This window comes from Pecten maximus, chromosome 10 (assembly GCF_902652985.1).
Source record: "Pecten maximus chromosome 10, xPecMax1.1, whole genome shotgun sequence".
NCBI classification, from domain to species: domain Eukaryota; kingdom Metazoa; phylum Mollusca; class Bivalvia; order Pectinida; family Pectinidae; genus Pecten; species Pecten maximus.
The window spans coordinates 29,077,416-29,092,874 of record NC_047024.1 but is presented as its reverse complement, the minus strand read 5'-3'; positions in this window follow the sequence as shown (position 1 = coordinate 29,092,874).

Below are 15,459 nucleotides of genomic sequence, written 5' to 3'. Positions count from 1 at the left end.
CTGAAAGAGAAACCATTGAACATTTATTTTGGGAATGTGATCAAGTTCAAAATCTTTTACAAAGTTTAGATTTGTTATTGGAAGCTCTTTTTATTCCGTTTACTTTAAACAAACAAACAATACTTTTTGGCAAGATTAATACTTATAACCCTGCATTATACAAAATTGACAATCAAATAATTTTACTAATAAAGCAATATATTTACAGAACTAGATGTCTGCATAAGTCTCTCAACATCAATGCATTGATTTATTCTATACTTGATCACTATAAAGTACAGAAATACATCACTAACATTAAAGGGGAGGGAGCTAAAGAAAAATTTGTGAATGATTGGAGGAAGTGGGGAAAATTAATACAAATTTTACAATGACATGCTTACTATTGTACATGCATGTATATAATATATGACATCAAAAAGTACATGAAAATGTTAATTTTCGTCTGTGTAACTTTATTCTAATATTGGTATTTGCTTTACTATTTACATGTATATATTATTATTATAACAACAATTATATCATTGAACAGTCTTGAGTAAATTGAGTTAATCTTTCACCAGTCCCTGACAAGACAAATGCCATTTGATGCTTCTATTTTCAAAAAAAATCAAAAAAAATCTATTTTTAAATTTAACTCACCATTCAGATCAATTTAATAATTACATACTCTCTCTCTCTCTCTCTCTCTCATGTAAATGTGGGTATACGTATGACATTGTTTTGAATGCGTATGTATGTTTTGTGTGTATATGCTATATCTAAACGGTGCAATCAGTGTGGAGCCTGGTCAATGGTGCCGATGACTCAGTTGATGTGGCAAGAGTTGATATGACCAACACAGAAGCTGAGCCCTCGACAGGATTGATCAGGCTACCAGGAAACCGAATATGTACCAGTATGTGCGTGTGGGATGGATGTATGTTGATCAGAATATGTATACAGGTATAGGAGTATGTATGGTTTGTATGTATTTATCCTTGTAGTTAAATTGATGATGATGATGAGTATATGATGATGATTATTTTTATATGATGATTAGTATGATGATGAGTATGATGATGATGATGATGACTATGATGATGATCATATTATGATAAGATTATGATGATGAAGATGATGATGATGAAGATGATAATGAGGATGATGATGATGATAAGATTATGATGATGATGATGATATCATGATGAGATTATGATGATGATGAAGTTTATTATGATGATGACTGATGATGATAAGATTCTGATGGTTATGAGTATGATGATTATGATGATAATGATTAGTATGATTATGATGATGATGATGAGATTATGATGATGATTACTATGATGATGAGGATGATTATGATGTTTATGATGATGATTAGTATGATGATGATATTATGATGATGATTATTTTTATGATAATGATTTTAATGTTTAAGTAGGATGATGAGATTATGATGATGAAAAATATAGGTTATGATGATAGTGAAGATGATATTATGATTAATATGATAGCAAACCATACATATTGGAATCGATGTGTGTTTGTGTGTGTGAGTGTGATTCTTATGTATTTATGTATTCAAAATGTCTTTAAAAATAAAAAAAATTACAAATTTTTTTTTTATCCACACAGATTTAGTAGTGACGTGGTCGATTGTTCTATCAGAACTATACGCTTCAGCCATTTGCTGTACGCCTATCTCGCAGAGAAGTTCAATATGCAACCTTTTCGCAATATTCAGTTAGTTTTTGATAAAATATTCTCTTGACGTTAGCTTTTTGTACATCGGGTAACAGGAGAAAACGCTAAAATTGCGTTGATAAGTCCTTTGGAAATGGCGCCGTCTAGTTGACGTTCCGGTAACGTCACAAAAAAAAAAAAACGTCATTATTATGTAACCGTTGCCCGCGCTTATTAATCCGCTGAGCCTTTTTAGGTCATCTGACCCAAAGGGTCAGGATGACCTATAGTCATCGTGCTTCGTCCGTCGTCGTCCGCCGTGCGCCGTCCGCCGTCCGCCGTGCGCCGTCCGTAAACTTTTTCTTTCAAAACGCTACTCCTCCTTAACGCTTGGGTGGATTACTTCCAAATTTGGTTTGAAGCATCATTGGGGGAGGGCAATCATATTTTATATAAATGAGGCTGGTCTGACCCCTGGGGCCAGAAGGGCGGGGCCCCAAAAAGGGAACTTAGGTGAATATTGCTATAAAATCCTACTCCTCCTTTACCCTTGGGTGGATTACAACTAAATTTGGTGTGAAACATCATTGGGAGAGGGCGGTCATATTTTATATAAATGAAGTTGGTGTGACCCCTGGGGCCTGAGGGGCGGGGCCCCGAAAGGGGAACTTTGATGAAATTTTGCTATAAAATCCTACTCCTCCTTAACCCTTTAGTGGATTTCAACCAGATATGTTGTGAAACATCATTTGGGGAGGGCGGTCATATTTTATATAAATGAGGCTGGTGTGACCACTAGGGCCTGAGGGGCGGGGCCCCAAATGGGGAACTTTGATGAAATGTTGCTATAAAATCCTACTCCTCCTTAACCCTTTAGTGGATTACAACCAGATATGTTGTGAAACATCATTGGGGGAGGGCGGTCATATTTTATATAAATGAGGCTAGTGTGACCCCTGGGGCCTGAGGGGTGGGGCCCCAAATGGGGAACTTTGATGAAATTTTGCTATAAAATCCTACTCCTCCTTAACCCTTTAGTAGATTTCAACCAGATATGTTGTGAAACATCATTTGGGGAGGGTGGTCATATTTTATATAAATGAGGCTGGTGTGAGCCCTGGGGCCAGAGTGACGGGCCCAAAAAAGGGAACTTTGATGAAATTTTGCTATAAAATCCTACACGTCCTTAACCCTTTGGTGGATTTCAACCAGATATTGTGTGAAACATCATTGGTGGAGGGTGGTCATATTTTATATAAATGAGGCTGGTGTGGCCCCTGGGGCCAGAGGGGCGGGGCCCCAAAAGGGGAACTTTGATGAAATTTTGCTATAAAATCCTACTCCTCCTAACACCCATAGTGAATTATTACCAAATTTGGTGTGAAACATCATTGGAGGAGGGTGGTCATATTTTATATAAATGAGGCTGGTTTGACCCCTAGGGCCAGAGGGGCGGGGCCCCAAAAGGGGAACTTTGGTGAATTTTTGCTATAAATCCTACTTCTCTCTAACCCTTGGGTGGATTAATACGAAATATGGTGTGAAACATCCTTTGGGAAGGGTGGTCATATTTTATATAAACGAGGCTAGTGTGACCCCTGGGGCCTGAGGGGCAGAGCCCCAAAAGGGGAACTTTGGTGAATATTTGCTGTTAAATCCTAATCCTCCCTAACCTTTTGGTGGATTACAACCAAATTTGATGTGAAACATAAGGTGACGGCAATCATATTTTTTAATGAGACAGGTTTGACCCCTGGGGAAAAAAAGATGGGGCAAAAGGAGCGCTTAGGTTAAACATTTCTTAAAAATGCAATTCATCCTTAATGCCTGAATTGATTACAACCATATTTAGTATGAAACATCATTGGGGAAAGGCAATCCTAATTGATATAAATGAGTCTTGTCTGACCCATTGGGACAGAGGGGCATGCCCCAAAAATGGGAACTTGGCTAAAATTTTGCTTTATGATGCTGCTCTTCCTGGACAAGCTAAATGGATAAAAACCAAATTTGATCTAAAACATAACTGGCTGCGATAAATAATTTATGGTAATAATGCTGGATTGGGGTGTGTGTCCCTGCTGTAAGTGTAAGTGTTTGTCAGATGACCGTTAAGGCCCATGGGCCTCTTGTTTACTGTTTTACACTTATTTTAATGTAGTCAGAGTTTACTACCTGATATTTACGCCACTGGTTAGCTGGTGTCAGCTAATTCTGACACATCTTGTAATAATAACTCGCTGTTATCCGGTTGCGCATCATACAAACTTGGATAAAACTTAAAAGGTACTTTATGCCAGTGTCTATTTAGACGATTTAAAAAAAACATTCAGAGTGGGGGCTTCTACTACCGAATGGGATTTGGTTTGTTTTTGTTTAACGTCCTATTAACAGCCAGGGTCATTTAAGGACGTGCCAGGTTTTAAAGGTGGAGGAAAGCCGGAGTACCCGGAGAAAAACCACCGGCCTACGGTCAGTACCTGGCAACTGCCCCACATAGGTTTCGAACTCGCAACCCAGAGGTGTAGGGCTAGTGTTAAAGTGTCGGGACACCTGTGTGACTGTTGTTCTGCTCTGTTTTTTGTATAGCTTTTTGTATTTCCTCTGGTGTTTGTTTGTGCCAACGTGAATAGCATGTTTGTATCTTATATGTCTATATTGTTTAATATTTTGTACACTTCAATGACATCATTACTAAGCTGAAGAAGGGAGACATGTAAATATATATTCATGATCTAAGGTGAAGAAATGTGTCAAAGTTCACATTTGACGCCCTCTACATGGAACACATTTTTTTTGGAAAACATGTCATGTTTTGGGAATCCCTGAATTTGGTTCATAATGACACCATTATATTCTAACTTTAAGATCTACACCTGGTCGGATTCTGGTGGTCATCGGTTATACAGTTAAAAGGTCAAAGATATATTTTGACCCATTCTTAATGTTTCTTAATACAAAATGTGCTATGTCTTGTTCCATATCAATGTCTATAAATGGTTTGTATTTTCATTGCAATATAAAAGCATAGCGTTGTTAGCATATCGGCAAAGAAATCCATGTCTTACACATTTTTTTTTACCTCATTACGGGTACGACATGGCCAGGAAATATTGAATCGATTGTGCAGAAAATAAATGTGAATGACTTTTGTATCAACTTCTTTTGCTGAAAGAAATAATATTGCCTTTCCGTGTTCATTTTCTCGAAATCTAGACTAAACCAGTTCAGTTTAATCTGATTTGTAGAACATGAGATAAATTCGAAAATATTGTTCACGTCTTTTTGACGACGACAGACGAGACATGACGACTATATTACATGCCAGTCTAATCTCTAAGCTCAGGTGACCTAATAAAAGCAGACAATGGTAATGAACGTTTACGCTAAATTTCATTCTTCATTATTTCAAAACATTTCCAATTTGAATCTTCTTATCTCTGATGTGCATCACCCACATAGGCAAATGTCAAGAGTGTATTTATTACCAGGTAAACCGATTATAATTAAATATGGCTATCATTGAGAGAGCGATTGCAACTTGTTATAGACAGATTTATGTCAGATATCCGAATTGAGAGCAATCATAAAGTCTGAAGATAATTAGGTAGACACGAGTCGCTTTTCGTATAATTTATGTTTCTGCGTGGGTATAACCACGTGTACATATTCGATGTTACTGATAAAGCGCCATTGTGTAACAATGGTTGTTTGTCCTTATCGAAACTAAGGTCATATAAATATGTGGAAAAACAAGAACAGAAGAAATCAATTAAAAGCGATACATGTTTTCTGTTTTTTTTATGCTTATAAATTAGATAATAAAGTTGATGCAAAAACATTAAAACATAACCGTACTTATATTTTGAGATAAAACGAGGACAAGCCAAGAGAACCTTAATCAAGTGCGAGGGAAATACGACCAGGTGTTTCGAAGGAGTGGGCGTCTTGTCATTACAACATTTATATTACAACCGACCGAAGATAATTAACTTTATATATATTTTGGTATGTGATTATGCTTATTAATTACTAGTCAAGTGATATATATGTATATTCAAATATATTATGTTGGGGAGTGGGGGCATGTAGTATTGTCCATGTCCGTCCGTCGTGTCTTCCCGCCTGGTCAAGTCACGTCTCGACATAGATATCACTATATAAGGATATATTTAATATCATTTTATAAGGATATAATGAATATCACTATATAAGGATATATTAAATATCATTTTATAAGGATATAATGAATATCACTGTATAAGGTTACACTTAATATCATTTTATAAGGATATAATGAATATCACTATATCAGGATATATTTAATATCATTTTATAAGGATATAATGAATATCACTATATAAGGATATATTAAATATCATTTTATAAGGATATAATGAATATCACTATATAAGGATATATTAAATATCATTTTATAAGGATATAATGAATATCACTATATAAGGATATATTTTATATCATTTTATAAGGATATAATGAATATCACTATATCAGGATATATTTTATATCATTTTATAAGGATATAATGAATATCACTATATCAGGATATATTTAATATCATTTTTAGCTCACCTGCCCGAAGGGCAAGTGAGCTTATGCCATGGTGCGGCGTCCGTCGTCCGTCCGTCCGGCCGTCCGTCCGGCGTCAACTTTTCATTTAAACAACTTCTTCTCAATAACCAAGAGGCCCATGGACCTGATATTAGGCCTGTGGCATGCTTGGGTTAAGGGCTACCAAGTTTGTTCAAATAAATGACCTTGACCTTCATTCAAGGTCACATGGGTTAAAAAAGCTTTAATCTTCAAACGACTTCTTCTCAATAACCAAGAGGCCCAGGGACCTGATATTAGGCCTGTGGCATGCTTGGGTTAAGGGCTACCAAGTTTGTTAAAATAAATGACCTTGACTTTCATTCAAGGTCACATGGATCAAATAGGCTGTAATCTTCAAACGACTTCTTCTTGATAACTAAGAGGCCCAGGGACCTGATATTAGGCCTGTAGCATGCTGGGGTGAAGGGCTACCAAGTTTGTTCAAATAAATGACCTTGACCTTCATTCAAGGTCACATGGATCAAAAAAGCTATAATCTTCAAATGACTTCTTCTCAATAACCAAGAGGCCCAGGGACCTGATATTAGGCCTGTAGCATGCTAGGGTTAAGGGCTACCAAGTTTGTTCAAATAAATGACCTTGACCTTCATTCAAGGTCACATGGATCAAATAGGCTATAATCTTCAAACAACTTCTTCTTCATAACTAAGAGGCCCAGGGACCTGATATTAGGCATGTAGCATGCTTGGGTGAAGGGCTACCAAGTTTGTTCAAATAAATGACCTTGACCTTCATTCAAGGTCATATGGATCAAATAGGCTATAATCTTCAAACGACTTCTTCTTGATAACTAAGAGGCCAAGGGACCTGATATTAGGCCTGTAGCATACTGGGGTGAAGGGCTACCAAGTTTGTTCAAATAAATGACCCTGACCTTCATTCAAGGTCACATGGGTCAAAAAGGCTATAATCTTCAAACAACTTCTTCTCAATAACCAAGTGATCCAGGAACTTGATATTAGGCCTGTAGCATGCTGGGGTGAAGGGCTACTAAGTTTGTTCAAATAAATGACCTTGACCTTCATTCAAGGTCACATGGATCAAATAGGCTATAATCTTCAAACGACTTCTTCTTGATAACTAAGAGGCCAAGGGACCTGCTATTAGGCCTGTAGCATGCTGGGGTGAAGGGCTACCAAGTTTGTTCAAATAAATGACCTTGACCTTCATTCAAGGTCACATGGGTCAAAAAGGCTATAATCTTCAAACAACTTCTTCTCAATAACCAAGAGGTCCAGGAACTTGATATTAGGCCTGTGGCATGCTGTGGTGAAGGGCTACCAAGTTTGTTCAAATAAATGACCTTGACCTTCATTCAGGGTCACATGGGTCAAAAAGGCTATAATCTTCAAACAACTTCTTCTCAATAACCAAAATGCCAAGGGACTTGATATTAGGCCTGTAGCATGCTGGGGTGAAGGGCTACCAAGTTGTTCAAATAAATGACCTTGACCTTCATTCAAGGTCGCATGGTTCAAAAAGGCTATAATCTTCAAACGTCTTCTCCTCAATAACCAAGATGCCCAGGGACTTGATATTAGGCCTGTAGCATGCTGGGGTGAAGGGCTACCAAGTTTGTTCAAATAAATTACCTTGACTTTCATTCAATGTCACATGGGTCAAATAGGCTATAATCTTCAAAAGACTTCCTCTCAATAACCAAGAGGCCCAGGAACCTGATATTAGGCCTGTGGCATGCTGGGGTGAAGGGCTACCAAGTTTGTTCAACTGAATGACATTGACCTACATTCAAGGTCACAGGGTTGAAATATTTTTAAATCTTGCCATAGCCAAGAGTCACCAAGACCTGATATTCTGCCAATAGTATGCTGGAATGAAGGACTAGAATATTTATTGACATGAATAAATCTAGCTTACTCTGATATTTGAATAAATTGGTTATCGGCATAGTATCTGTAGAAATAACTTCAATCAACTGCAAATTTGCTGTATAGCCAGGTGAGCGATACAGGCCCATTGGGCCTCTTGTATAAGGATATAATGAATATCACTATATAAGGATATATTTAATATCATTTTATAAGGATATAATGAATATCACTATATCAGGATATATTAAATATCATTTTATAAGGATATAATGAATATAACTATATAAGAATATATTAAATATCAATTTATAAGGATATAATAAATATCACTATATAAGGATATATTAAATATCATTTTATAAGGATATAATGAATATCACTATATAAGGATATAGTTAATATCATTTTATAAGGATATAATGAATATCACTATATACGGATATATTAAATATCATTTTATAAGGATATAATGAATATCACTATATAAGGATATATTAAATATCATTTTATAAGGATATAATGAATATCACTATATACGGATATATCAAATATAATTTTATAAGGACTATTTCGAAACAATATATATGACATATGTATTATTAATTTTGTCAATATCGGTCCATAGCCTATATCTACATCAGGAGACGGATTAATATAAGTGCCAAGTACTTGTTTCTGTATCCTTATACATGTATTTGTATTATTTGTATGTACCATTGCTATAACCAAATAAAATACAGTTTAAACCAAATTTCGAAACGTCAATAGTTAGCACGTGACCGTGCAATAGTCATTTTAGCCGTTCAATAGTTCAAAATATAGCTTATGGGTATAGTTAAGGAAGATCAAACGCATTATGTAATAAAACGATATAAAGATATATTTCTAGAAAGATAGATGGAGAGGAGCAATAGTCCAATAAGTCATTAACTTTTATCTGTGATTAGCGACACAATAGGACGCTACACACGTTCTGTTTTAATGAAATAAAGGGGAGGGCATTCCATCGAATATATTTAAACGTTGGTTTAGCCTGGTTTGATTACTCTGTTAGATCTTGTGGAATTTCCCACGTTTGTAACAAACATTTATGAGTTTTATTTATGATTTTGCTTTAGAGTGCCGTAAAGTTGGTAACATTTGCGGGAAATTTTATTTCGTTGTATTTAACGTATGGCGAAAAAAGATATTCGTCGAATATTTATATATATATACAAAAAATGTGTGAAAGTGTTAACTTCAGAATATTTCGACAGGTTGAAGTTTAATACACGCGAGTTATAGGTCCACTTAGACAACGGCAAAATATTATGTATAATTAGCTCAGTACACATACATGCAGTATAAATTTCTTAATTGTTATTTAAAGGTGTCGTTCACTTATTATCTACACGTGTATTGCTCGTAAATACGGCACATTGCTTAAACACATATAACCAAAATAAAGGAACCTAATTTAAAAGTAATCTTATTTAATGATGATATGTTTCAAAAGAAAAACTGTTTTGTCGTTACAGAAATGCAATACGTCGATGACGTATCTTGCAATGAAGATTAGCATGATATAGTGTGCATATTTTACTACACAATCATCATTAATTAATAGCAGTTTCTGGTAATCTTAATGTGTGTTAAACCATTCTACACGATACGAAACCATACAACGGTAAGTGACCGGACAAATCAACATGGATTAGCAGGTTATCAAAAAAAATATTCGTGGGCCCCGATGTGGTATCGATAAATATATACATGTTGTTTTTGATTCAAATATAATCAGACGTGTCAAAAATGACGATGTTTCACTATCATCATCCTACTTATGTTTTGTTTGTCGTTTTATGACATATGTTAATACCCCAGTAATTTCTTTCGTGATATACTGCAAAATTAAATCAAATTCCAACATTCTCTCCGATTACGGTGAAATAGGATGACAGTAATTCAGGTTTCACTAGTGTTTACATTGTATTGTATTCAATATTAGCACGTCAATGTATCAATACCTTAATCTGTGTGATCACGCGGTTAAAATCGTCACAATATTCTCGTTTCCAGTAACTGAAACTCTTGGTAAGGAAATGCTCGATGTTGACGTCAATCAAATCTGTATAAAAAAAAAAAAAAAAAAAAATGGTAACCAAGGTGATATATGCTTAAAGACTATAGTTCATTTTGTTGGAAATACTCAATTATACAAGAAAAAGACATTTGATACATATTAAGGTAATGAGAATGGCAGGACAAATTTTTGACACGGGATTTTAGCATCTTTTTATAGGCCATATGACAATAAAGGCGGGAAACATATACTGATGATAGATATTATCTACATGTTATATATAACACACATATACTGATGATGGACATTATCTGCATGTTATATATACACAGAACACATATACTGATGATGGATATTATCTACATGTATTGTATACAGAACACATATACTGATGATAGATATTATCTACATGTTATATACACAGAACACATATACTGATGATGGATATTATCTATGTTATATATACAGAACACATATACTGATGATAGATATTATCTACATGTTATATATACAGAACACATATAATGATGATGGATATTATCTACGTTATATATATACAGAACACATATAATGATGATGGATATTATCTACATGTTATATATATAGAACACATATACTGATGATGGATATTATCTACGTTATATATACAGAACACATATAATGATGATGGATATTATCTACATGTTATTTATATAGAACACATAATGATGATGGATATTATCTACGTTATATATATACAGAACACATATAATGATGATGGATATTATCTACATGTTATTTATATAGAACACATATACTGATGATGGATATTATCTACGTTATATATACAGAACACATATAATGATGATGAATATTATCTACATGTTATTTATATAGAACACATATACTGATGATGGATATTATCTACGTTATATATATACAGAACACATATAATGATGATGGATATTATCTACGTTATATATATACAGAACACATATAATGATGATGGATATTATCTACATGTTATTTATATAGAACACATATACTGATGATGGATATTATCTACGTTATATATACAGAACACATATAATGATGATGGATATTATCTACATGTTATTTATATAGAACACATATAATGATGATGGATATTATCTACGTTATATATATACAGAACACATATAATGATGATGGATATTATCTACATGTTATTTATATAGAACACATATACTGATGATGGATATTATCTACGTTATATATACAGAACACATATAATGATGATGAATATTATCTACATGTTATTTATATAGAACACATATACTGATGATGGATATTATCTACGTTATATATTTACAGAACACATATACTGATGATGGATATTATCTACGTTATATATACAGAACACATAATGATGATGGATATTATCTACATGTTATATATACAGGACACATATAATGATGATGGATATTATCTACATGTTATTTATATAGAACACATAATGATGATGGATATTATCTACGTTATATATATACAGAACACATATACTGATGATGGATATTATCTACGTTATATATACAGAACACATATAATGATGATGGATATTATCTACATGTTATATATACAGAACACATATAATGATGATGGATATTATCTACGTTATATATACAGAACACATATACTGATGATGGATATTATCTACGTTATATATACTGAACACATATAATGATGATGGATATTATCTACATGTTATATATACAGAACACATATAATGATGATGGATATTATCTACGTTATATATACAGAACACATATACTGATGATGGATATTATCTACATGTTATATATACAGAACACACATATACTGATGATAGATATTATCTACATGTTATATATATAGAACACATATACTGATGATGGATATTATCTACATGTTATATATATACAGAACACATATACTGATGATGGACATTATCTACATGTTATATATACACAACACATACTTATGATGGATATTATCTACATGTTATATATACAGAACACACATATACTGATGATTGATATTATCTACATGTTATATAGAACACATATAAGGATGATGGATATTATCTACGTGATATATACAGAACACATATACTGATGATGGATATTATCTACATGTTATATATACAGAACACACATATACTGATGATAGATATTTTCTCTCATATCTCGCCATGTTGGATAGAGTTTGCCCATGTAAGATAGCTATGTAAGATAAATCTATCTTACATAGCATTTCACGCGCGCGGAGTAATCTGCTATCAAGGGGGACAACTCTCACAACGTCGTCTGCTTGTGTTTACATCCGACAGTCCTTATCGTCGGTGTCGGTTTTGAAACGTTGGACTTAACTATAAAAATACATACATTCTTAGATAATATATATCATATCAGCAGTAAATCAATAGGGCTACACGGTTAAACGATTAGACATTTCATCTGAGCGAACATATAACTCCGTTACTGTAACAAACAGTTAGACTATACGCCTACAGGCCTGTTGTAACAGTTACAGTACAATACAGACTTGCCTACCCGACAGATTTGTCATTTGTCATTTAAAACATGTAAACACACACAATCACCTGGCAATGACAGGAAGTAAAATAAAAGCCATACATAAAAAATATAAAAAAAGAAAATGTCAAACGTCACAACCTATGAAATGGTTCCGTTTGCGTCAGCAGGGGGCCCTGGAATTTGTTTACTCTACTGTACTGTCAGTAACTGTTAGGCCTACTCAGTAACCTGTGTATTTGGAAGTTGGGAATTGGCTCTTAAATGAACGAACATTCGGTAAAAATGACACCCCTCGATGTTATATAAAAATATTTATTTTACTTGTAACTCAGAGTCTATATTTGTGTAAGGTAACCATGAAAACTAACTGCCATCCTAGCCTTTCAATATGATCATCGTTAGCCTATCGACTGACCTACCTTCGTCATTCCATCAAGACAACCGGTTAAACACATATAATCCTATGTCACAGAAAAGATCGAATACTCGTATAGAGTCACTGTTCGCTGGTTCACACACGAAGTTGCCAAAATCACAGTGAATTTAAAATTCCAATGACAGTCGTGACGTCATGAAGTGACGTAGTATTTTATAAAAAAAATTTGACTTGACATTTAAAAGTACAGTGTGTTCTGTGAAATGATTAAATATGTCGAGGTGCAAATCAAATTATATGTGAAGTTGGAAAACTCATTTCAGCGTTGGCTTTCAGTATTGTTGATAGAACTTCTTTTTCTCGGATGTTGACAATTTGATCACGGCCACGTAAAAGTCGGTCAAGTTACGGTTATTTTTATCGGCGAAATGTTCATTCGTTAATCACTTAACCACAAAATGAATGAAATTTGTGTGCAAACATAGTTTGGCAAAATAGGGTATGATCTTTCAGAATATCACAAGTATATTTAGTAAAATGGTCAAATAAAGAAATTAAAAAAATGAAGAAAATGGATGGCTGAGGGACACTTTCGCCAGAAATTCGGTAATGATATGAGAGAAAAAGACTCTTTCATTATGTGTGTATGTAGGATAGGGATATTCCACCCTCGGGATCACAAAATGTGGTAAAACCCTCGGCAAGCCTCGGGTTTCACCACATTTTGTGACCCCTCGGGTGGAATATCCCTATCCTACATATACACATATGAAAGAGTCTTATAATCTACATGTTATATATACAGAACACACATATACTGATGATGGATATTATCTACGTTATATATACTGAACACATATACTGATGATGGATATTATCTACATGTTATATATACAGAACACATATAATGATGATGGATATTATCTACGTTATATATACAGAACACATATACTGATGATGGATATTATCTACATGTTATATATACAGAACACACATATACTGATGATGGATATTATCTACATGTTATATATACAGAACACATACTGATGATGGATATTATCTACATGTTATATATACACAGAACACATACTGATGATGGATATTATCTACATGTTATATATATCATGATCATGATCTGTAGCAAAGGTGTCATCATATTTGTTCTCATTCAAAACGTCGAAACTATTTGCATCTAAATAAAAGTATTTCATACTACCCGCATTTAGTTTTATGAAACCGTTTAACTTTGCCTGTTTCATTTTTTGGTTATTGTTTTCACTTAAATAGAATAATATTGGACAATTAAGGAGAACATCTGACATATTCTTTCTATGAAACAAACAGTTTGTATTCAGAAATATGCATATACTTGTATCCAATCTGTGGAAATTGCCATTTAATATCCGGACTTCGTTTTCCCAAAGGCTTGTAAAGCAGGTATTTAAACAAACATACTCCGGTTAAAAGTAAGAGTGTTATAGATATTAATGAGATGAACTAAGTAGGTATTGGGACAAATTCAGGACGACATGTGTTGTTTTGTGACATACTCAACACAACCTGTTTTCTCTTTTAACAAATTTCAACACAACCAGAGTTGTCTTGAGACAAAATCAACACTATTGAAACAAATTTCAACACAGCTTGTATTGTCTAAGACAAAATCAACACAACTCTGTGGTCTTGAGATAATTTCATCTCGACTTGCTTGACAGTTCATAGGGTTTGTTTCAAGACCAGATCAATTCATCACCACATGAAATTGAAAGAAAAGGGAGATTACTAGAAAATCCTGAACGGAAAAACTTGTAGGGATTACGACAGCTACATGTAGTATTACGGACACCACTGTAAGCTGACAACTGAATGGTATGCTTAGAACATTACTAATTAGCATTGCTGACTTCCTCTAATAATGTTGTATTAATTTCTTGCCCGTCCTGAAAGACAGAGTGCTGTTTCTTCGAAGGTTTGATTATACTGATATGATATACACTCCATTTCCTTAAAAAATGGTTGTGGTGTCATCTTGTGTTGTTGCCAGTACTTTATTTAGACTTTAGTCTACACTCATTAAGTCACTCAGAAAGACAATTTCAAAGATTTTGTAATTCGCTGTGGATTCAAATTTCAAAAACAACTTTATATCCCTTCAAGATCAAAATCTCAAATACACTTCTTTACGACGAAAAAAAAAAAAAGAATTTCAAGGAAATATCCGGTCATAATTTCGAAGATTGGGAATTATCTGTATTGACATTGTTACCCCCTCTTTCTTTCATCCATTTTCTGCGAAGGTGAGGTCAATCACATTTTGTCTTTCCTCAAGGAATTAAACAACCTTACTATCTA